The sequence below is a fragment of the Heteronotia binoei genome, chromosome 4 (assembly GCF_032191835.1).
Source record: "Heteronotia binoei isolate CCM8104 ecotype False Entrance Well chromosome 4, APGP_CSIRO_Hbin_v1, whole genome shotgun sequence".
Lineage (NCBI taxonomy): Eukaryota > Metazoa > Chordata > Lepidosauria > Squamata > Gekkonidae > Heteronotia > Heteronotia binoei.
This window is the reverse complement of record NC_083226.1, coordinates 38,552,734-38,577,640: the sequence shown is the minus strand read 5'-3', so window position 1 is coordinate 38,577,640 and position 24,907 is coordinate 38,552,734.

Below are 24,907 nucleotides of genomic sequence, written 5' to 3'. Positions count from 1 at the left end.
ATGTTCTTATGTATAAAGCTTTGTGGTTAAAGTATACACTTTTGAGAATCAAAGCTCCCTTTGTCAGATAGAGGTTGAGTTGCCAGCATCCAAGTGGTATATTATTGGAATTATTTTCAGAACTTTTTTCACAAATAAGTGAGAATGCAATCTAAAAAACTCTTTCCTGGGAGTAAGCGCTATGGAACAGATTAGAGTTGGACTCTGACTGGCTTGCTTTCTGAGAACTTTCTCTCCAACAGAAACAACCTCCACTATCTTCCTGTACATTATTCTAAACCCATTGATGTAACTCTTCTTTTGAGAATTGTACTGTAGATTAAAGTACATTTGAATCCTCTATCACCTTAAGAATACCTTACTAAGTAATGAAAGTGCCTGCAAGCTTTTTTTTTTTTTTTTTTTAAAGAAAAGCACAAGAAAGCTACTAGCCTAGCCTACTTCCTTGTGAATTCTCTGGCTGTAAGTTTTCCATTTTCACTTACAGGAAGCAATCAAAATTTGATTTCCAGTTCAGCAGAAGTCATGCAGTTCACTCTATTTTCTGCCATTTGGCTGCAAGACCAGACCTGAATCATTTTTGGATGCCAACTCCAGTGTGGGAAATTCTTGGAGATTTAGAGGTGGAGCCAGGGTTGGCAGAGTTTAGGGAGGGATGGAATGTCAGTGGGATAATGATACCATAGTCCATAGTCTGCAAAGTAGCCATTTTCTTCAGGATAAATGATTGTTGACATCTGGAGATCAGTTGTAATTCTGGGAGACCTTTAGGCCTCTCCTAACCAGAACACCAATAATATTGCCTCAAATTAACATCACAAAGGCTTTCTTTTTGTCTCCATTCTGGTTTTTGTTTGTTTTAGGGTTTGAATTTGAACCACCACAGGGACACTAAATGGCCTGCGTACGTGTCTGTATCAGATAAAGATGGTTTATTTTTCTCTACATGTTTGACTTCCAAAAATGTAAACTTCTATAGAGCTGGTGTAACAATTCATAAGGAATTGCCTTCAAGATCTGCCTTTTAGAAAGAGCTTTTATCAAGAGTGGTATTACATCTTTGTCAGGTTAAATTTTTTTATATGGGGCAGTGATTATATATGACAACAAATGGAAGGATAGTCAAGCAGATAAATAATGGTTTATATATAACTGTCATATTTATTTCCTACCATGACAACATTTTATTGTGATGCTCAGCAAGTTATTTCATCTAGTGAGTCCTCAGTTCAAGAAAACAAAGCTACCTGGGTAAATGGAATTTTACACACAGCACAGTCCTAAGCAGAGTTAGGCAGTATGAGGTCGCTTCTGGTATTTGACAGAAGTGATGATGTGCTACTGGCCCTGTGCTATTTTCCTCTTTTCCTGCTATGGTAAAACTCTGCTAAGTGCGGCATTGGAAACATTTCTAACATTTCAAATCCTGACATGAGGCAAGAAGTAGAACAAATAGGATTTCCAGTGTGGTAACATGTTTATACAGAAGTGCAAACAACTATATTTAACGGATCTTACTCTTAAGTAATTGGGACTACAATTGCAGTTTAATAGTGGCATTCTGTACTGCTTATGCAAAAGAAAGTCTTTTGAGTTTAGCAGAGTTTGCTGCAAAGGATGAATGTACAGCCTTAGATCTCTTGATTAAAAAGCATGACTCTAATCCATTTCTACACTTCATAGTGCAATCCTAAAGATGCTTTCTGGGATCAAGCTCCACTGAGTAGAGTGGAGTAGGATTTTGAATAGATCTGTATAGGATTTCACTGTAAGTCACAAATAGCAAGTCACATACACCATCTGTGTGTATTGAGACCGTTGGGTTCATAATTTTCTGTGTTCCTTATTGAATGACTACTTCCAAACACCACAGATCTCTCACATCCATTGGACTGGGCTAATTCTAAAAACCTATTAGTAGCTGTGATGTATGCAGACTTTATAGAAGGGTATTAAGGCCCCCTGTGGCTGTTAAGAGGGCTGTGGTGGAACCATCATTTTCCATTGGTATTGAGATCTGAACACATTATCACTGCTACCCAAACAAGCTGCAGAACTTCCCAAACCTGTTTGAAAAAGGCTGCATGCCACCTATCCAAGCTGAAGCCCATAAAGCTGAATTCAGCATACCATCACATATATGATGGACCATTAGGAGCCTAATAAACCTTCTGTTTTTACTTCCTGTCTTGGACCATGAAACAAGCTAGAATGGTGCAGGGGCTTCAGGTATAGATAGTTTTGAGCATGGCTTTATTGTAGCAAAAGCCCAGCAGGAACTCATTTGCATATTAGGTCACATCCCCTGACATCATCATTGTTTCGCAAAGGGCTTTTAGTGGAAAAAGCCTAGCAACAGCTCATTTGCATATTAAGCCACACCCCCTGACACCTAGCCAGCCGGAACTGCATTCCTGCTCAAAAAAAGCCCTGGTTTTGAGTAATATAGGGGCTAGCATACTGGAAAGCCAGTGTGGTGTAATGGTTAAAGCTTCAGAGTAGGATCTGGGAGACCCAGGTTCAAATCTCCATTCTGCCATGGAAGCTCACTGGGTAACCTGCAGCAAGGTACACTCTAAGTCTAACCTTCCTCACAGGGTTGTCACTAGAATAAAATGAAGGAGAGGCAACGTACCAGTATGCCTCAGAGGATAAGCAAGATAAGTAGTACTGATATACATATACTCGTCCTTTCAAGTGTTTTTGACTTCCACTTAAGATTTTCAAAAGTTATGAGCTGAATTAAATGAGGTTCAGTGGAACAGAAACGTAGAAATTTAGAGACAAACAGGCATGTTTTGGACAATACAGAAAAGAAATTTAAATTCACCATGTATTTTGATGGAATTAAACTATTCATGTTATGGTCGCTGAAATGCTTTTGAAAAATATAAATTACTATAGTTATCCCACATATTATTAATACTGAAGTTATTATGCACTGCTGCTTGACTGCCATTATGTGACTGTCTGGCATGGCAGTTTCTGACAGGGCATCAACTGAGTAGTAGTTTGATGCGTAAACAAGTCTGTTGCCATCTGATTTTTCATTCTATCCACTTTTACTATTCAACAAAAATTAAGTGATTAGCATTAATTATCCACATGAAGAAGCCTATCCAAATTGTATGAATAGGAGTACAACAGTGGCTCTGTTCCCTGTAAACAGATAATACACTCATACGTTCACTGTTGGGAAGGACCAAATTTTCTTCAGTTTCTCTAGAGTCCCGAAGGAAATCTAAAACTGCATTAAAAAAATTACTTATACTCCCCACTGTTCTCCTGAGTGAGGTCCCACAGCACTTTACAACACTGTATACCCCTTTTCCATTTTAGCCTCAGAGCAACAACTTTGTGAATTAGGTTATACTGAGTGAGTGACTGGTCAAAGGCCACCCAGTGAGTTTTTCTAGCACCATGGCAGGATGAGAATTAAACTCAGGTTGCCTGGCTCTCTAATCTCTACAACACACCAGGTCTCAGTTGAGTTTGGATACATTGACATATTGGCTGCAGGTATTCAATGTTAGGGTTGCCAGCCTCCAGGTGGGGACTGGAGTTCTCTCACTATTACAATTGATCTCCAGACAACAGAGAGTTGTACCTCTGGAGAAAATGGCTGCTTTGAAGGGTGGACTCTGTGGCATGGCATCTCAGCTGAAGTCCTTCGCCTCTCTCCCCACTCTCCAAATCTCCAGGTATTTCCCAACTCAGTGCTGGCAACCCAGATACCACAGGCAAGACCATTTATTATTTACTTATATAGAAAATGTATTTGCTGCCTCTTCAAATACTTGCTTGAGGTGGCTCATAAAGTAGAACAATACAATCAAACCAACAGCATCAAAACAAGGCAAAGACAAAAAAAAATAGCATAATGGAACATTTAGCAGCCTACGCTGATATTTATAAAACAGTCTCAGGCTAGAGACAAACCATAAAAACTGCTTAAAAAACAGAACCCCTCAGTTAAATTTAGGTGAACTTAAGCATCCATCCAACACCAGCGTATAGTTCTATGGTCAGGTGGGGCGATTGAGAGAAGTAGCTAGAGTATTTTGTTGAGCCTCCAGACTAGGGTTACCAACCTAAAGGTAAATCCTGCAGTTCTACTAGAATCACAACTGATATCCAGACTGCAGAAGTCAGTTTCAGAGGAAGGACTCTATGATATACTATAGATCATGGAAGTCCTAGAGAATTATCACACCCCTGCTGAGCTCTTTCCCCTTCCTAAATTCTGTCCTCCTCAGGCATTCCCTCCCAACTTCCAGAATTTGCCAAGCTGGCAACCCTACCACACGTAGGAATGCCAGCCTCTAGGTGGGAACTGGGGATCCTCTGGAATTACAGCTGATCTCCAACCCACAGAGATCAGTTACCCTGGAGAAAATGGATGCTTTGGAGGGTGGACTCTATGGCATGTACCCCACTGTGGTCCCTGTCCTCTTCATATCCAAATCTCCAGGCTGCCCCAACCTGGATCTGGCATCTTTACTCCTCACCCTCCAGCAGCCAGGGAAGACCTAACAGCCCTATACCACAGCATAGGCCTTCCTGCTGCCCTCTCTGCTACAGATACTCAAACAATGGGGCCTAGACTTGCCTGTACTGAGTCCAGAGCCAAACAGCATACCCTCACTTTCCATTAGCAGCATGCAGTGAAATCCATCAAACTATGGTGTGGATCACCATAATTTTACTGTACTTGTCTTGGATTTAAAGACACATATTACAGCTTGTTAACCCTCAACACTGCCTGAGACCCAATCATCAGCTATTTTTTTGGGTAATGGAAATAATGCTTGCAATCCTATGGCATGTAACCTTTACAACTACTATGGAAAATGAATATTGGAGCAATACTATGCGGCTGGAACTTTTGGAATGAAAATGCTTTGCCAAAAGCACACAGGAAAGCGAACAAAAAAGACATGCTTGGGCAAACAAAGAGTGAACTGATGGGAGAAGTGGGAGAATGTCACAAAGGGGGAAATGTGACAAAGTTAGAGAAAGAACAGTTCTGTGTGGATAGGAGGCCAGGTTGCAACTAAAATGTTAATAAAAGCTTGCATAAGCCCACTGACTTCCTACAAAGCACTGTTATTATAAGATTCTTCTAAGTATATTGATGGAGGTCATCAAATATCCATGAGATTCACAGGATGAGGGAAACTGTTCTGACGTGTAATGTAAATAGGAGCAATGAAATTGATGAGAACTGCCTGAAGAAATGGTTCTTAAGCAAACACTTCTGAACACATGAAGCTGTGTTCATTATATTGAATCTGACCATTTGACTCAGTATTGTCTACTCAGGTGGGTGGCAGCTCTACACAGGGCCTTGGGGGAGGTCTTTCACCTCACTTATTGCTGAGTCCTTTCAATTGAAGACACTGGGAATCAAACTTGGGACTTTCTGCATGCCAAGCAGATGCTCAGACACAGCCCCTTCCTCTCTCATCTTCCTAGAAATTCTGTTCTGGTACACAAACTAGCAGTTTGGGGATGGAAAGAGGGCAAGGGGCGGTAGAATGACACCTAGCAATTAATATAAAGAATGACTGTGAGAAAAGGAAAAGAAACAGGTGGTCTACAGTCAATAACATAGGGATTCTACAAGGATTGTCAAGTCATCTTCTAAATAAACACTGATTACCTGCTTTCAAGGCCATTTTTGCAAGATATATAGATATGCATTGCTGAAGAGCAGGCGCTAGGAGTCATGGCGGCCAAGTGGGGAAAGTGCCATGGGCATGGTAGGAGGCTGCGTTGAGGGTAGAAAATCAGGTGATAGCGCTTTCTCTTTCTCAGCAGTCTACCAGTGGAGGTTCTGCTGAAACAGAAGTCTCTGCTGGTGCAACAGAGAAGTGATCGTGATGTCCAAAATTCTGCCTCTTCGGTGTAGTTCCCCACAACATTTTGTATATGAGATTCTTACAGATCTCAGTAAACTTTTTGGAGGTCTTGGGAGACTTACAGGGAAAGGGAGAAGCAGAAATTATTTGCCTTTTCCTCATGGACAGTAAGACATAAACCTATGTCTTTTATAGTATATCACCCATCTGAGAGCCAGTTCTTCTGCAGTCTGGATGAAGGCCCTGCCACTAGGCAAACTAGGTGACTGCCTAGGGTGTCGGCCTTCTGGGGGCACCAAATTGACTGCTCTCCATGTGACTCAGTGATGCTATCAGTGCATGGTGTGTGTATGTGTGTGCGTGCCAGAAGCTAACCTTGCCTAGGGTGCCAGGCAGTCTAGGGCCATCCCTGTCTGGATGTGTAGGTTACCAGGTGTGCATGGAACATGGTTGCAGAAGGAAACCTGCAGATCCCAGGGCCTAGACACGCATTTGCTCTACATGTAAGTTCACATTCCCAATATCTGCACCATATGCCCCTCCATGGGGATAACCTACTATGCCCAGTTCATGAGGCTTCTGAGCATTCATTGAAGTAACTGTAAAAATTAGTTTGTGCACTCCAACGTAATATTATAACCTTTTAAAAAAGGAAATGAAGAATTGTCCTATCTTGCTTGGCCTCTCCAGTTCACCTTCTTGCACCGGTTATCATGGCAGGAACTAAAAATGATAACAGGCAGAGCAAATGTTCCTGGCCCCTAGAAGCAAGTGAATGGCTGCTGTCATCTGTTCCCAGAAGGCTGGCACTTCGAGTAGCTGTCATTCCCCCTGGACTGAAACTAAAAGGCCTTATAAGGCAAAGCTTGAATAGGCCGTTAAGCACTCTGAAGTGCAGCTTGGTGTTGGAAATCCTCTGGGGAATGCACCGCATACCCCTGGCAAAGATTACAGCATATTTTATGGCAATGCAGACTCTCGTAGTAACTACACAGATATTATATCTTTGAATTTCAAACTATGTGGGCTGTCTTGTCAGAAATAGAACAGAGGTTCATTCCTGTTGACTAGACGGGTTGGCTGAGATAGAAGACTCATTCATGGAAATCTTGATCTCCTCACCTTGTTACTTGGAAATAAGTTCCACTGAAATCCCACTGTTTCCAGACTATTGTTCTGGACCTGGCTATGAATCATTCTGTAAGAATTTTAAGAGTAACAATTCTATTGTCTTCTCAGGGAGATAAGCTTCAGAGTTGTAGAGATGTGTGTGTGTAAGTGCCTTCAAATTATAGCTGAGACACAACAACCTCAGCAAGGGGCTTTCAAGGCAAGGGAGAAGCAGAGGTAATTTGCCATTGCCTTCCTCTGCAGAGTCTTCTTTAGTGGTCACTGATCCAAATATTGACCCTGCTTAGCTTCTGAAACCTGATGAGACTGGGCTATACCAGGCTGTCTTCCCTCCTTTTGCAGGGATAGCGCATATCCCATTGGTATTGGCTCCCTGGTTTTTGCTGCTTGTTTTGTAAAATCATTTCTATCATGCTAGCATGCTTGTTGGCTTTTATACACAATTTAAATTGTATCCATGTAAATACAAATGCTTTATACCTACACTACACTTGATCTTAGCCAAAGGGCAGAGATACCCAGTCACGGGAGGGCATTCTTGCATGCTAGATATTAAGCCTGTATCTCTGCAGTTTTAGAGAGGTGATATAAAAGGGTTCTGATGTAAAATAGGCTATGCTCTGTAGCACAGGGGAGATTGAAACCATAGAACACATATTACTTCATTGCTCCCTTTATCAGGAGATTTGTATTAAGTTTGTTTTCCTTTACTTAACAGGTATCCTAGCCATGCAACAGATGAAAGCCTAATGGTTACAGCAAGTAGCACAAAGTTCTTTGGGGCAGCTTGTAAAATTCATCAGTTAATGAAGATTTCAATCTTTTAATAATATTATTTGAAGAAATACTGTTATAATTGTATTTTTAAACATCATATTTATTCTATATGGGAGTTAAGTTTTAAAGACTTATTAATTTTTGAGTATACAAATTCTATTATGTTTTGTGCTGGTCAAGAACCATTTTAATAAAGATTGATTGATTGATTGATATCCTTTACAGATAATACGCAATGTATAATGCTGACTGATAACACTGAAAACAGTATTTGTTTTACAGGGAAATACAAAAATGATCCAAATGCAAAGACCTGTGTATTTGATACACAGAATAAAGAAGTGAAATCGTCACAGGGACTTACAATTTGAAATATCAGGGATGAGTAATTCAAGGTTGTTTCTACAGCAGAGTAAAAAACCAGCAACTTTATATAAGAGAAAAATGTGACCCCTGAAAACTGTTTGTAAATTTTGATGACCTTAAATCTGTATACCTGTACATGAGAGGAAAGGAATGGTCCCCTGTGCAAGCACCAGTCATTTCCGACTCTGGGGTGACGTTGCTTTCACAACGTTTTCACGGCAGACTTCCCCAGTCATCTACGCTTTCCCCCCAGCAAGCTGGGTACTCATTCTACTGACCTCGGAAGGATGGAAGGCTGAGTCAACCTCGAGCCGTCTACCTGAAAACCCAGCTTCCACTGGGGATCGAACTCAGGTCATGAGCAGAGCTTAGGACTGCAGTACTGCAGCTTTAATACTCTGCGCCATGGGGCTCTTCCATTGTACATGAGAAGAACCATCTAAATGTCCTTGCAACTATGTTTTACTAAATTTTCTTCTCAGTCCTTATGTTTTTGCCAGTCCTATTCTACTTCCTGGACCAGGAAAGCACGTTGCAGTTTACCCTCCTGCTATGCATGGCCACCATTTTGTGTGAACAGAGCAACACATATATTTTCAAGCTTTGGGATGCATAACTGGAAACCCTGGCTTGTTGCTGGTACATGTTTGCCCCCCCAAGGATGAAATAACGAGACAGACACCAAGTGATTGAAATAAAATTGGGCCACTTTATTAATTAACCTCACAAACAGCAAGGGTACCCCACCAGCGGCCTGGCCAGGGCTAGGGGTCACTGTGACCGCTTCCCTGCCTTAACGGGCGAGAGACCCAGCCAGAGCTGAGCGCCTCAGCTCCCTCCGGGCAGGCCCAGCAGGGAGGCCCACACTAGAGGGCCCAAACCCAGATGCACGTCTCGCCAGAAAGCACCCTCTAGCCGAGTCTCCTGGCAGTCTGCAATCTCCACCTGGGTCTTCAAACACCAGGGTTGATCATGCCAGACCCCAAATTCCCCAAAAGGGGGATGCTTCACAGTCCTCCCCTGGCCGCATAGTGCCCTAAACCCAAAAAACCTGCCACTAAAGTGACCGCCTATTTAACAGCACCTCCCAATAGCTAAATCCACAATCCATTGCAATGCTATGTTGGGTAGGCGAAAAACACAACCTGGGCAACGCCAATCAGCCAGGGTGTGAAAAAATTCCTACCCGGCTCCTCAAAGAAGCAACCAGCAAATGCCTACATAACATACAGGGTGGGTGGGAGGGGCCGAAGCCACGCCCGACGCAGACTGAGAGGAGCGCAGACCTCGCCCTCCAGCCTGTGTGCCTAACCGGGCGCCCTCTGCCTCTCCCCGTCGGGGGGGGGGGCAAACTCGTGCCTCTGCAGCTCAGCCACTGCGCTGAGGGCTGCAGGCACATGATTGTGCATAGTGAAGCTTTTAAAAAATATGTGTTGTCCTATTCATACAAAATGATAATTGCATACTTTGGGAGAAACCATATGTGTCATGTTCTGCAGCAAAGGCGGCAGAAGTACCAAAAACAGAAGGACTGAAAAGGGCTAATAGGTCAGCAACTTTGACATGGAAAAGGGTGAGACTTCCCTTTACTGTTTACAAACTGAATTTCTTCTGCACATGTGTGCTGAATGTGGCAGACAGTTTTCCAAATTATCTAATCTAGATGGGGATCCCAACCACACAGAGGCAGTGCAGATCTAAAATGAAATAATATACACCATTCTTTTTTTAGCTGGCAGGGTTACTCAGGATCATGATTATGCAGAATCACAATAACGTACTTCAGGTGTACTCCCTGGGTGCATGGTTTTGCGGGCGGGGAGACACAAGAAAAGCCTTGGGTACCATATCCAGAAAACACAGGTACAAAGTGCCTTCCTACATAACTGAGACTGGTAACACACTTTTGTTAGCAAGCGAGAAGACAGCAGGAAGAAAAAACATTTTAATCACAACTTAATAGCACAATATTGTTCACTATCAACACTTAACAAAGTCATCGTAGTAGGTGGCTTCCAATTTTATAGTCAGCGTTTAACAGATTTTCTTTTAATGGCTGTGGATAGAACTTTAGTCAATCCCAGCTTCCTAGGGAGATTTAGTTTCTGTATAAAAATCTTAGCCTGTCTGGCTCTGTCTCAACTGCTGAAGAGAGTTTCTAATAATACTACTAAGGAAATGGGCTACATAAAATGTATGCATAAAGTGTAGCCACTTGCTAGTGTAGTTATTTGCTACAATAAAGGCACTTGACTTTTCACTTATTGTAGTTATAATTCTTGCATTCCATATAATATTTTTATAAAAAGGCTTTGTCAAATTTAATTCTGGATGTTTACATTCTTTGCAAAGACAATTTAAACTATTGATGAATACCATGTGTCTCTGCTGGGAATCGAAGTAAGATGATTTTGAGCCTTTAACATGTAGTTTTCCCAAAGTCCACAAAGAGTTTGACTGGTATTCTGGCAAAGACAGAATTAACAGATTTGAACAGCCTTTGTGACAAATTTTATTCACTTATTTAAAAGATTTTTTAATTCTGCCTTTCAGCCCAACAAGGGCCACCAAGGCATCTAAGAATTAGAAACAGAAAAGTATTTTAAAACAAATAATAAAATGAGTTCAAAACTAAAAAACATGTATATATGACAGCCAGTATGATGTAGTTTCTAAGAGCAGCAGACTCTAATCTGGAGAACAGGGCTTTTATTCTCCACTCCTCCACATGAAGCCTCCTCCACATGAAGCCTGTGACTGACCTTGGGTCAGTCACAATTCTCTCAGAACTCTCCCAGCCCCACCTACCTCACATGGTGACTGTTGGGGGGAGAGGAAGGGAAGGTGATTGCATGCTGCTCGATGGTGGTAGAGAGTGTCATGAAATCACAGCTAACTTATGGTAACTCTGTAGAGTTTTCAAGGCAAGAGATGTTCAGAGGTGGTTTGCCACTGCTTGTCCGCTGTCACAACCTTAATATTCCTTGGAAGTCTCCCATCCAAATACTAACCTGGTCCAGCCCTGGTCCACAATCTGATGAGATCAGGCTAGCCTGGGCCATTCAGGTCAGGAGTTGAGACTCCTTAGATTTGCTTCCATACAAAAATAAACAGGATCTGGGTGTTTGGGGATTTCTCAGGGATAATGATGGTTTTCAAAGTCTCTAAATTCACAAAAGCTTTCCCACATTACTCTTGAAAAAAAAAAAACACCTTGGTCCATATGTCACAAAACTATAACAAAAATCCTGTTCACACAGAGCAGGAGGAAGAGGAGGAAGAAGAAGAGGAGGAGGAAGAAGAAGAGGAGGAAGAAGAGGAGAAAGAGGTGCAGAGTGTTAAAGCTGCAGTACTGCAGTCCTAAGCTCTGCTCACGACCTGAGTTTGATCCCTGGCGGAAGCTGGGTTTTCAGGTAGCCAGTTCGAGGTTGACTCAGCCTTCCATCCTTCCGAGGTCGATAAAATGAGTACCCAGCTTGCTGGGGGGGAAGTGTAGATGACTGGGGAAGGCAATAGCAAACCAGTCCATAAAAAGTCTGCCGTGAAAATGTTGTGAAAGCAACATCACCCCAGAGTTGGAAATGACTGCTGCTTGCACAGGGGACCTTTCCTTTTCCTTCACTAAGAGTCTCACTTACCATCTCCTTCCCTTCCTCTCCCCAGAACAGGCACATTGTGAGATAGGTGGGACTGAGAAAGCTCTGAGAGAACCGTGACTGACCCAAGGTCACCCAGCTGGCTGCATGTGGAGGGTGGGGAATCAAAACTAGTTCTCCAGATTAGAGTCTGCTGCTCTTAACCACTATACCAAACTGGCTCTTGCATGCTGGAAGGCATGCTACTTTTAAAGCAAGCTGGTGCCAGAGGCTTTTCATGTGGACCAGAGGGTGAGAGCACAAGAACTCTTGCCCTGTAGTTTTTAGCCTGTGGCTTGCAGTATGGGGCCCAGCCTTTTCACTCTGTGATTGGAAGAAGCTCTGCCAGTAGAATAAGAGAGAAAAAGAGACCAGTTGTATACCTGGAACTCAGGAGTAGCACTGAGTTATAATGAACTAAAACTATAATGGACTAAAACTCTTTGACAATGCTAACTTTAGCATACCAAGAAGAGAAGAAGAAGAGATTGGATTTATACCCTGCCCTTCACTTGGAGTCCCAGAGCAGCTTACAATCTCCTTCCCCTTCCTCTCCCCACAACAGACACCTTGTGAGGTAGGTGGGGCTGAGAGAGCTCTCAAAGAACTGCTCTTGAGAGAGCAGCTCTGAGAGAATTATGATTAACCCAAGGTCATCCAGCATCTGCATGTAGAGGGAGTGAGGAACCAAAACTGGTTCTCCCAGATAAGAGTCCATGCACTTAACTTGGCTCTCAAGTTGGACCTGAATTGTTTTACAATGTCTTTATGGATGGTACCATGCTGGATGTGAGTTTCTTAGGGGTTCTGGTAGACATGTCCAAAAGACCTCCAGAAGGCCAAAGAGAAGGCAAAGGATGTCCCAGAGAAATTTCTACAGCTGATATGGCCTTCCCAAGAATACAAGACATCTGACAATTCAGTTACACAGCTGAAAAATGGAACCTGATTTCCACACTACTCTATGCACAGCTCATGTCTCAAATGGAATCTTAGGGTTCTTCTAAGACCATTCTGCTTGGCACAGGGGGCCAGTTCTGGTTCTCAAAGATAAGCTCACTAATTTTGGGCAGTCAGGCTCAAAAGTTTGCCTATTCCTATGCCAGAACTTACCCAACACTCTTCTGTGGATGGATATACATTTTAGGGGACAATCAACAGTGGTAGGCAAGCTGCCTTTTAAATGACACAGTTACTGTTCTTTCCAGTGAGGAATTCTTGATAAGCTTTTGAGTAACACCAGAACTCCATAGAACATAGAAAACCACTGCTTATAATGTGTCTCAGTGGCTCACAGCACCTTTGATCTGGTCATGGCAACAATTAATGTTCTCATCATGTGCAGGTTAGACTACCATAATGAACTTTTCATAAGCTGATTTAAAAACTGTCCAGTAGCTGGTTCAAAATGTGGTGGGTCAGCTGTTGTCAGGGGAAGGAGATCATATAATCTTTGCATTCAAAGATCCGCACTGGCTGCTTGTTTCAAACCAAAGTGCTGGTTCTTACCTTTAAGACTCTAAAAAGCTTAAGACCAGAGTACATGAAGGTCTGCTCTTCCTATACTGTGCAACCAGCTAAGGCCTCTAATTAAGATATTCCTCTCATGCCCCTAAAGAGGTGAAACAGGCAGCAACTAGAGATGAGCATATAAAGATTGGTTGATTGTTGGGTAGAAGCATAGAAAGCAGGGAAAGCAGAGAGGCTATGGTGACTGCCAGGGGGAGGGAAAGAGGAAGATGCCCCCATGAGATCTTGTGAGTCTGCTGCCTGTACATACATAACTGAGATATGTAAGGAAGCAATTTAAGCATTCTGAAGAAGCATTCATGCATCTTACAAAGATTACGCATACCGTGATAGCGTCAAACTGGGCTCAGGTGAAAATTAGAAGTTCCTCCGTGACAAACTTCTCCAAAAGATAGCTTGCCTATCATAATTAATCTTCTTTTTAGTATATTCTGGAGCACATTCCAAATTCACATAATATACAGGCCCAGCCTGTTGGGCCTCACATCTATGCTGGGTGAACTAACTATGCAGAGTAAAATTTCCAGAAGTCTCTGCACCAACATTTTCAAACAAACTGATGCAAGAAAAGTATTCCCTGAAGACAGAAAGACTGAAAACCACCAAGCTGTTTACAAGCACATACCAATTTTACGCACAGAGAATTCTTCCGTTGCACCCAGCCACAAATACACGGTTTATGGTTCCAACAATATTGATGCAATAATCAAAGAAATGCTGTTCTGCATGGCAAACTCTAAGGAAAATGTAAAAGCCAGACAGGGAAACTTTTTTCTTAAAAAAAGGAAATATCTCTACTAACTGTATTTCAAGATCACTCACTGCTATACATTATGGTACTTAAATTATCAGCAAGCCTTTCTCATTGCTCATTAATAAAAGGTCATCCAAATCTCCATGTCATGGGCCATAAATATCCCTGGGATAGCAAAAGAAAAGCCACGTGAAATGAGTGGGCAATCCATGAAGTACGGAATGAAAAGGAGAAGCTCAAACATATAGTTGCTTTTTTTCACCAGCAGCTATTGCGAAGGCTGTGCCCTCCACAAGATATTTACACTGGCTTAATCCCATTAGTTTCCATGGGAGTCAAAAGCAGGCGAAAGTGGTTTGCCAAGTGCACATCCTCGGTTTGTAAAGTACACAAGAATGTAGAGGTTTAGTCTAGGACTTTTTAAAGCTTCCCCCTTCTTCCTGCAGAGGGTGGGGGGAAGCTTCTGGCTCTGGTAGGATTTATCATGAATGTTTAAAAACGCCTGACTACTAGGTGATAGAAAGTGCTGCACGGGAGACAAACAGCTCTTCCTTTCAATCTAGTTGTTTGGGAATTCCCAGCCAGCCTGTGCTTTGCTGGCCTTATCACTAAAACTATGTCTTGTGCCTCAACCAAGGGTTGCCAGGCACCAGGTGCAGCCTGGAGAGCTCCTGGAATTACAATTGATGTCCAGACCATAAAGATAAGTTCACCTGCAGAAAAAGTTTGCTTTATTTATTTATTTATTTATTTATTACATTCAATTTATATCCCGCCCTCTCCGCAAGCGGACTCAGGGCGGCTCACAACATCATACAATACAATCAGTCCAATAAAACATATAAAACCATAATGTACTTATTTCAGTTTTAAAACCATTCTATGGCGCTGCTTCAGTACAATATAAGCGTTATTGAATTCTTGACTGTGATCACCAGCATTCTATAAGATGTCCGGTGGCAGCCCTTTTTCAATTAAACAGCAAAAGCCTGCTTTTGGAAGGGTGTTCCAAAGTTCTGGTGATGCCACCGAAAAAGCCCTAGGACTTGTTACACACAACCTGGCTTCTTTTGGCCCAGGGGTGGACAACAGATTTTTTGTCCCTGATCGCAGTGCTCTCTGGGGGATATATGGGGAAAGGCGGTCCCATAGATAGACAGGGCCCTGATCTTTAGGGAATGAACTCCTTGGCATTTTACCCTGCTGAGATCCTTACCTTCCCCAAGCCCCTCTCTCCCTGCCTCTACTTTGTATTGCCAAGAATTTTTCTGACCAAAAGTGGTCATTTTCTCCAAGGCCGTTTTCGCACTCACCTCCAGCCGGCGCGACCCCCCTCTCCACCGCGCAGGATCTGCGCGGATTTCGCACTAAATGCCGCGGAGCTAGGGTGACCATAATGTCTGAAGGCCAGCCAGGGACACGTGGGGGGGGGGGAAGGTAGGGGTGCGCGCGCGCAAACCGCGTGCGCCGCCGGAAACAGGAAGTGACGTCACTTCCGGTGACGTCATGCCACCACAGGAAACAGGAAGTGACATCACTTCCTGTGACATCATTTCCCTGCGTCACCGGCCGGAAATGGGAAGTGACATCACTTCCTGTGACATCATTTCCCCCAAATGACATCATTTCCCCCAAATGACATCATTTCCCCCAAATGACATCATTTCCCCCAAATGCCACTGCCGGAAACAGGAAGTGACTTCACAGCACTTCCTGTGACATCCCCAAAAATCCCCCAAATATCACCGCCGGAAACAATTTTGTTCTGAAATCCTGTATATACTTCATCAGTATATGGGATAAGGCACTTTCTCAACTGTGCTGCATAATGCAGCCTATTTATTTTGTCCTGTTTGCTCTGTTGGCTCTATCTGCGCCACCTTCATCACTTTCGGGGTGTGGATCCCCAGTGGGGGTGGTCTCCCGACTCCCTGCGCCCCCTCTTTCATTTGATATGTGTCCCGTGCGGGTGCCACCCTCCCGCCGGGAGATGCCGCAAAATGAGCCCCCTTGAGGCTTATGGCGGCAGGGCTCGGGGGAAGCGAGCTAGACTGCTGTTCTTTTGAGGGGTTATAGAGTGTTTCGAGCCCGTCCCTGTGGCATCGGTCCCATCGTTGTGGGACCCAGGGGGCCGGCGCAGCGGCACGCCGAAGCAGCCTGTCACTAATAACACAGGTCGAGATGCAGGACAGGAACCCGGAAGTGACCGACAGGCTGCTTCAGCGTGCTGCTGCGCCGGCCCCCTGGGCCCCACAACGATGGGACCGATGCCACAGGGACGGGCTCGAAACACTCTATAACCCCTCAAAAGAACAGCAGTCTAGCCAGTGGCCCCTCCAGTCCAACACTCTGTGCCACATAAAAATATAAGAGAAGCCCTGTTGCATCAGACCAATGGCTCATCCAGTCCACCACTCTGGTCACATAAGAACATAAGAGAAGCCCTGTTAGATCAGGCCAGTGGCCCCTCCAGTCCAACACTCTGTGTCACATAAGAACATAAGAGAAGCCCTGTTGGATCAGGCCAGTGGCCCCTCCAGTCCAACACTCTGTGTCACATAAGAACATAAGGAGGGAAGGAAGGGAGGAGGGAGGGAAGGGAAGGGAAGGGAAGGGAAGGGAAGGGAAGGGAAGGGAAGGGAAGGGAAGGGAAGGGAAGGAAGGAAGGAAGGAAGGAAGGAAGGAAGGAAGGAAGGAAGGAAGGAAGGAAGGAAGGAAGGAAGGAGGGAGGGAGGGAGGAAAGGAAGGGGGAGGGAGGGAGGGAAGGAAGGAAGGAAGGAAGGGGGGAGGGAGGGAGGGAAGGAAGGAAGGAAGGAAGAAAGGAAGGAAGGGAAGGGAAGGAAGGAAGGAAGGAAGGGAAGGGAGTGAGGGAAGGGAGGGAAGGAAGGAAGGAAGAAAGGGAGGAAGGGAGGAGGGAGGGAAGGAAGGAAGGAAGGAAGGGAAGGGAGGGAGGGAAGGAAGGAAGGAAGGAAGGAAGGAAGGAAGGAAGGAAGGAAGGAAGGAAGGAAGGAAGGAAGGAAGGAAGGGAGGGAGGGAGGAGGGAGGGAAGAAAGGAAGTCCACCCCCCGCCCCCCCCGCTTTCGGCCCCCTTACCTGCTTCCAGGACGGCGGAGAGTCCAGCGGCGGCGGCGGCGAGTCCTGCGGCGGCGGCCTCTCCTACGCTTCTCTGGCCTCCGCCGGCGGCGAGGGAGGGAGAGAGCTGCCGGCGCTGGCCTCTGGAGGCCTCCAGGGACCAGCGCCGGCTGCTCCGCGGCCTCTCCGCGGCCTCCGCTGGTCCCTGGAGGCCCTCCAGAGACTCTGGAGGGCCTCCAGGGACCAGCGGAGGCCGCGGAGAGGCCTTCGCTGGTCGGCGGTGGTCCCGGAAGGCCTTCCAGAGGCTCTGGAAGGCCATCCGGGACCAGCGCCGGCTGCTCCACGGCCTCTCCGCGGCCTCCGCTGGTCCCTGGAGGCCCTCCAGAGACTCTGGAGGGCCTCTAGGGACCAGCGGAGGCCGCGGAGAGGCCTTCGCTGGTCGGCGGTGGTCCCGGAAGGCCTTCCAGAGGCTCTGGAAGGCCTTCCGGGACCAGCGCCGGCTGCTCCGCGGCCTCTCCGCGGCCTCCGCTGGTCCCTGGAGGCCCTCCAGAGACTCTGGAGGGCCTCCAGGGACCAGCGGAGGCCGCGGAGAGGCCTTCGCTGGTCGGCGGTGGTCCCGGAAGGCCTTCCAGAGCGGGTGGAAGGCCTTCCGGGACCAGCGGAAGGCTCTGGAAGGCCTTCCGGGACCAGCGCCGGCTGCTCCGTGGCCTCTCCGCGGCCTCCGCTGGTCCCTGGAGGCCCTCCAGAGACTCTGGAGGGCCTCCAGGGACCAGCGGAGGCCGTGGAGAGGCCTTCGCTGGTCGGCGGTGGTCCCGGAAGGCCTTCCAGAGGCTCTGGAAGGCCTTCCGGGACCAGCGCCGGCTGCTCCGCGGCCTCTCCGCGGCCTCCGCTGGTCCCTGGAGGCCCTCCAGAGACTCTGGAGGGCCTCTAGGGACCAGCGGAGGCCGCGGAGAGGCCTTCGCTGGTCGGCGGTGGGTCCCCGGAAGGCCTTCCAGAGGCTCTGGAAGGCCTCTAGGGACCAGCGCCGGCTGCTCCGCGGCCTCTCCGCGGCCTCCGCTGGTCCCTGGAGGCCCTCCAGAGACTCTGGAGGGCCTCCAGGGACCAGCGGAGGCCGCGGAGAGGCCTTCGCTGGTCGGCGGTGGTCCCGGAAGGCCTTCCAGAGCGGTGGAAGGCCTTCCGGGACCAGCGGAAGGCTCTGGAAGGCCTTCCGGGACCAGCGCCGGCTGCTCCGTGGCCTCTCTGCGGCCTCCGCTGGTCCCTGGAGGCCCTCCAGAGACTCTGGAGGGCCTCCAGGGGACCAGCGGAGACCGCGGAGAGGCCTTCGCTGGTCGGCGGTGGTCCCGGAAGGCCTTCCAGAGCCTCTGGAAGGCCTTCCGGGACCAGCGCCGGCTGCTCCGCGGCCTCTCCGCGGCCTCTCCGCGGCCTCCGCTGGTCCCTGGAGGCCCTCCGGAGACTCTGGAGGGCCTCCAGGGACCAGCGGAGGCCGCGGAGAGGCCTTCGCTGGTCGGCGGTGGTCCCGGAAGGCCTTCTAGAAGCTCTGGAAGGCCTTCCGGGACCAGCGCCGGCTGCTCCGCGGCCTCTCTGCGGCCTCCGCTGGTCCCTGGAGGCCCTCCAGAGATTCTGGAGGGCTGCCAGCGACCAGCGGAGGCCGCGGAGAGGCCTCCGCCACCGCTGCCGGCCCCGCGCGCGAGCGGGGAAGGCGGCGAGTGAGGGAGGGAGCGTCCCTGCGCGTGCAGGCGCAGGGACGCTCCCTCCCTCACTCGCCGCCTTCCCCCGCCGGCGCCCGCGGCCCACCACCTCCAGGGCTGGCTAAACCGGGACCTCTAAATGGTCCCGGTATAGCCAGCCCGGGAGGCGGGAATAGGGGGCCAGAACCGGGACATTCCCGGGCTCCCGGGACGGTCTGGCCACCCTACGCGGAGCAGCCGTTTGCGCCGGAAACTCCCGTTGCAAAAGCCGCGCAAACGCCAAACTGCTTTTTGGCGATTTACGTTTGAGCGGCTTTTGCGCCGGGAGTTTCCAGCGCAAAAGGCTGCTCCGCGGCATTTAGTGCGAAATCCGCGCAGATCCTGCGCGGTGAAGAGGGGGGTCGCGCCGGCTGGAGGTGAGTGTGAAAATGATACAAGGGAACTAATCTCTATACTCTGGAGGTCAGTTGTAATTCTGGGAAATTTCCATGCTTCACCTGGAGGCTGTTGATTCTATATCCAGTCCCCACATAGCTAAGGCAGCACAAGTCAGGGTGCTGAGGACAGGCGAAACCTAGCACTAATTCCCTGGGTGTCTGGGGAGCAAATTCTGGTCTGTTGGCAGGGGGGTACCTTTTCCCTTTCCGCCATCTCTTTTCTATTACTGGGGTAACAGAGTCACCACTACAGGTATGAGGAGGAGGCAGAAATCTTTACTAAGGTTCTTTGGGCATACCATCCTTTTTTAGAAGTACAGAACAAACATTTCAAGCTCAGACACAGAACACAGCATCCAGATTCTCAGTTTTCATTGGAAAGGTTTCTAGCCGTTATAGATACTAAAAAAGAAAGAAAGAAAAAACCTTGAAAGCTGCAGGCAATGCCTGATGCAATTTCTGAAGCTGGAAAATTGGATAAATACAATTCCTGGTCCCCAGGACTGAGCTTTGGTGTTCTTGGCTCTCACAGTTGTAAGTACAAAAGCAGAATAAGGTGAGCAAAATGGCATTCACAGCATGAATAATCCAGATAAATTTACATTGTATTATCCATGTTTTAGGGTTCAGTTTGGGATTGGCTGAGGACTGGAATTTGTGGGCACCCATGTGCAATATGCGCTCTTGCTTAAGCAAACTGCTGCTGCTGTGGAAAAAGGTTGGAAGGAAAATGGTGCTGATGGAGAAGAAGCCTGGGGAATAATGTGACTCTTCCTGTCCACACTTTCCAAAAAGATTGTATGAAATCAAATTAGGGGAAAGATTGCAACAAAATAAGGGGAAACACAGAAACAGGACCAATTCAGGATGCTGCTGCATGGATGTGCTAGAAAACACTGCTGTTGTAAGAAAGCTAAGACAGAGTAAGACATCCATATGGAAACTGCCTTAGTTTCTCCAATGCTACACTGCTCATGCAATTATACCCCTCATAGAAGCAAATCATTACACATCTCAGGAGCTGAACGATGAATGTCTGATGTTGGCTTTACTTTTTCAAGAGCCCTTATGAAATAATAAGCTAAATTCTGAATGCCAACTGCAACACAGGCCAAGAGAATAGCCTGTTTGATGATTATTTTTGTACACAAGCGGAGGGCATGAGAAAGGACCTTTTTGTTGCTGGAACGAATTCATCTTGAAGGTCTTAAAACTGATCCTCCTTCTAGGGATGTGTTTACATTTCTATTCAAACAGTCAGTGCAAGATGCCATGACTTAACACTGCTCCCCAAGCAATCTTTGTAGGGTTCATTTTCTCCAAAAATTTAGATTAATGGATTATCCTAGATTCTCATGAAAAATCTTTTTGTTTGCCACTTGAGAAGGGAGCAGCTGCAACACAGTCATACCTCTTCCCAAGGCAGACTAAGCTCCAATTCAACAAAGACAACAGGGATGGAGCACGCCAGGCAATTTCTGCCAAGCCCCCGCTGCAGCATCTGATTCAGTTGCCTCAGATCATGTATGATGTCAACACGCTCTGGGAGCCAATGGAGTTTTATTTGCCATCAAATCCTTCCTGCTAAGTCTTACTCAAACATGGCATCTGCATTCCACACAAGACATTCACTTGCAACGCTCTGGCATTTGCTCCTATTTTTGAGGGTTTCAGAGCAAAATACCAGCAATGGACCTCCCCATGCAGACTTGGAATTGCAACAGACAGTTCTCAGCTGATGGGGCCATGGAAGATGTTGGAAGAGGGCTATTAAACCTCAAAGGTTCTTTAAGAATTCAAATATCTTTCCCCTGCCACTTCCAATGGATCCAGCAGATGCTATTCATCATAATAATGTTACCATAGTTTGAGCACAAGATTTAGAACAATCCTGTGAAGTAGGTCACAATGAGAAAGCATGTCTGCCCCAAGATTACCTGGCTATCTTCATGTCAGACTGGGGATCTGAATGCATGGCTCCCAGAGAGTAATCTGGCAGTAACCGCTACAACACAATGGCACTCTGCTGCTCTTAAGTGACTGGCTCTCCGCTCTTGATACTTCTGTATGCACAGTCACTGTGTTGGATCAAGGCACACATGTGTTCTTTGACACTGGATGGCTGCTTCAGCTCAGCTTCTGAAACAAGACATGTTTTCCCATCTTTTACTCGAAGTATTGTTTGCTGGCCATTGTTCTCCCTGCCCCCAAATCTGTCTCATATTTTTTCAGGCCTCTACAAAACTCAGTGGTGGTGGAGGGAAATGGGAAAGAAATGATCAACAAACAATACTAGGAAACAAGCAGTGTAATTAAGAAGCCAAGCTGGAGCAAAAATTGGGTGTGGAGAAGCGTAATGTAGATAAAGAGAAAATGCACTAATAGACAGAAGGAACCAAACGCTCTAGCAAGCTATGCATGTCCAGTGCTCTGTATATACTTTTGATATGTAAAGCTGTGGTGAATTAAAGACATTGGCTCCATTTTGGAAATGATCAGGTAATTTGCTATTTTGTTATCTACAGAGAAACTCAAAATGAATTTCAGAACAGTCCCATTGACAAAGAGATCTTGCTCTTGTTTAAAAAGGGTTTGGGGAGTAGAGAGCTTGCAGCATTCATGGCAGTGGGAGAATAACCAGAACTGAGAAGCTAACATATGTTTGTCCATTTTGTGGAACTGAAGAATACTAACCAGGCTGACTCACTTGGACAACACAAGTAGCTAGAGATTTTTTTTTTTTTAAAAAAATGATTGACCACAGCAACTTGAAATACACTGTTAAATATTTTTGGAATTCATAGCGGACTCAGAAGACTTATTGCAAGTATATTTTGGCAATGCCTGATGACAGAGACTGCTGACTAGTGGCTTTGATTTAGAAAGGTCTGAAACTAAGTATGTACTAAGTCCCAGAATGAATTTAGAAGTTAATGGTGTGGCTAAGCGGTCTTTACCCAAGTGGAGTCACTAAAAACTGAAGCTCAAAAGTTCTTATTGCCAAGAAGTTTATGGACTGTTAGCACAAATACTGTTGCACTGGGCATGAAGAAACAGGGAATCGCAACCACTGGAGCTTTTCCAGTGCAATTTCTTAATATTAGAAGGATAAGCACTAACTCTGTGTAATCAGCACCACGATAGACAAGGCTGCAGCCAAATCGATTGAAAAAAAAAATCAGCATTCTTTACCACAGCTTTGGCTGTGAGTTAACTGAAAACAGACGCATTCCATTATGTTGCCAGAGACAAAAAGAGGCTAGAATGGAAGGAAGGTTTCAGTGGGAAATGGATGGATCCAACTATTGCTCCACAGGTCCAATGGGGATGGCATGAGAACCACTTTCCCACTGGGTTCCTCCCATGTATTCAGGGACAAAGGAATTGAAGAACTAGGAGGGGGGAAAACACATAAAGAGAGATGCTAGGTCAGAAGAATCCAAAGTTCTGCCCAAATCACCCTATTCTTTCCATGTAGTTCCTCCATTTTTACATTACTGGTATGGGAAGAAGTTTGAAATAGTCAGAATTGTCACAGGCATCTTTGAAAAGTTCTTTTAAAAAGTGAATTCAAATCTGTTGTGATTACCTGGTTTCAAGAAGATAACTCAGAACAGGTTTTGGAGTCAGCTGGGGCTGGCAGTAATTCATGTAGTAACTGAGCCATACTCCAGCAAACACACACACATGCGCGCGCGCACACAAACACACACATACACTTATCACTGATTGCAACCAATATCCTTGGAGAGAATCTTCTAAACCAGGGGGGTCGAACTCATTTGTTGTGAGGGCTGGATCTGACATAAATGAGATCTGGTTGGGCCAGGCCATGTTAGGCTGGGCCATGTGTGTATCTATTTAAGATTAGGTAGCAGAGACACAAACTTTACAAAGGAAACAAAAATCTTTATTTTATTTTTTTTAAAAAAACCTTAACATAAAACATGTTTAAAACATTAGCACTCATTGGTCTTAAAGGTGCTTTCTTTGTATTTCTCCCATGCAATCCAAGGAACTGGGCAAAGGAAGGTCTGGCTCTTTCCTTCCTTCCCCAGGGGACCAGGATGGGGAGGAGCCTCAGCCAACAGAAGGTAGAGAGGCTTGGCTCAGTAGCTCTGTTGTATGAAAGAGCCTGGCAAAGCAAGCTCTGCCTCCCCCCTTCCCTTCCCAGGGGAGAAGCCTCAACCAATGAAGGAAACAGGTTTTGCTCTGTAGTTCCCGTGTGATTGAAAGCAAGCTTGCAAAGCAAGCTGTTATACAGAAGGAAGCAAGAGAGAGGGAGAAGGAAGCAGATGACAGCCAGTTGCTTGGGGACCTGATAGAAGCCCTCTGGGGGCCTGATTCGGCCCCTGGGTTGCATTTTTGACACCCCTGTTCTAAACATTGGCTTTCTAAAATTTCTACTTCTTCATGAACTTACCCACCAATTAACCCCTATACGTTGCACATATATGCTCTAAGATTTTCTCATTCTCTTATATGAATCTTTTCCTACTTATATATAACTTATAGATCTTTGTATAAAAGAAAGGTCATATCAGCATGGAACCATGTGAAGCTAAGTATCCTCAGAGTTACTCCTAGACCCCTCCCTGAGCGTCACACTGTAGTTAAAAACAGAAAGAAAAAAGTAAGGGTACAAAGTAGAGAAGTACTTTTAAGCCCCCATTTTTTTTCAATGGAGACTTAAATGCCTGCTTCCCCCCTCCCTCCCAACATCAACAGAGATAAATGCTCAGTTTGTCCTCTTGGACAGTACCTGCTGTCTATAGCCATTTTTCCTCCAAGAGTTCCAAGGAAAAAATGCAGGTAGCATGTGACAAGAGGTAATCTGTTGGTTATCCCAAACCCTGCGAGGATGTGTTCCATTGCTACAGTGGCATTCCTAGCCTATTTGGTGCCTGAGGTGAATAATTTTTTAATACCCCTCCGCTTTTTTCTTTTCTTTTTGGTCACCAAGTCACAGATGACTTATGATGATCCCATAGAGTTTTCAATGTAAAAGATGTTCAGAGGTGCCTCTGTTCAGCCCTGCTTAGCTTCTGAGATCTGAAAAGATCAGGCTAGGCTGGTCTCTCCAGGTCAGGGCCCCTCTTCTTTATGACAAAATTATTTTCAGTAATAATCATGAAATAAAACAGATCATAATAATGGCCAGAAAAGAAAGAAAGACAATGAAATTTTTATTTAACTTTAGATATATAATCATGCCACTATTTTTTTTTTCAGATTCCAACATTCAATTCCATCACAACAGTCCATGTGGTGTTGTGAATAAAAAGTCAGAGGAGGGGGGAGGCAAATGGAATCTTTGTCCAGGGGCCCATGGTGGCTCTTGGTAGCTCTGGGGACTAGGTTAGATACATGACTGTAGATCATTCCACTGCCTTGCCCCCATGGAGGATCGTGACCAGCAGTCTGTGGGATCCAGTCTCCCCTCTCATAACAAGATATGAGAACATGGTACAATGAAGATCTTTTCTAGTATTATATCCTGATACTGGAGATTCACATTATGTCTTAGGGCTTTTTTATGTGGAAAAAGAGGTGCTGGAACTCTCAAGAGAGAAACAAAGGAGGAATACATGGATTCCCCTCGTGAACTTTAATTTGTTTTATATATATAATTTTGTTTCCATGAAGAGCTCCTGGA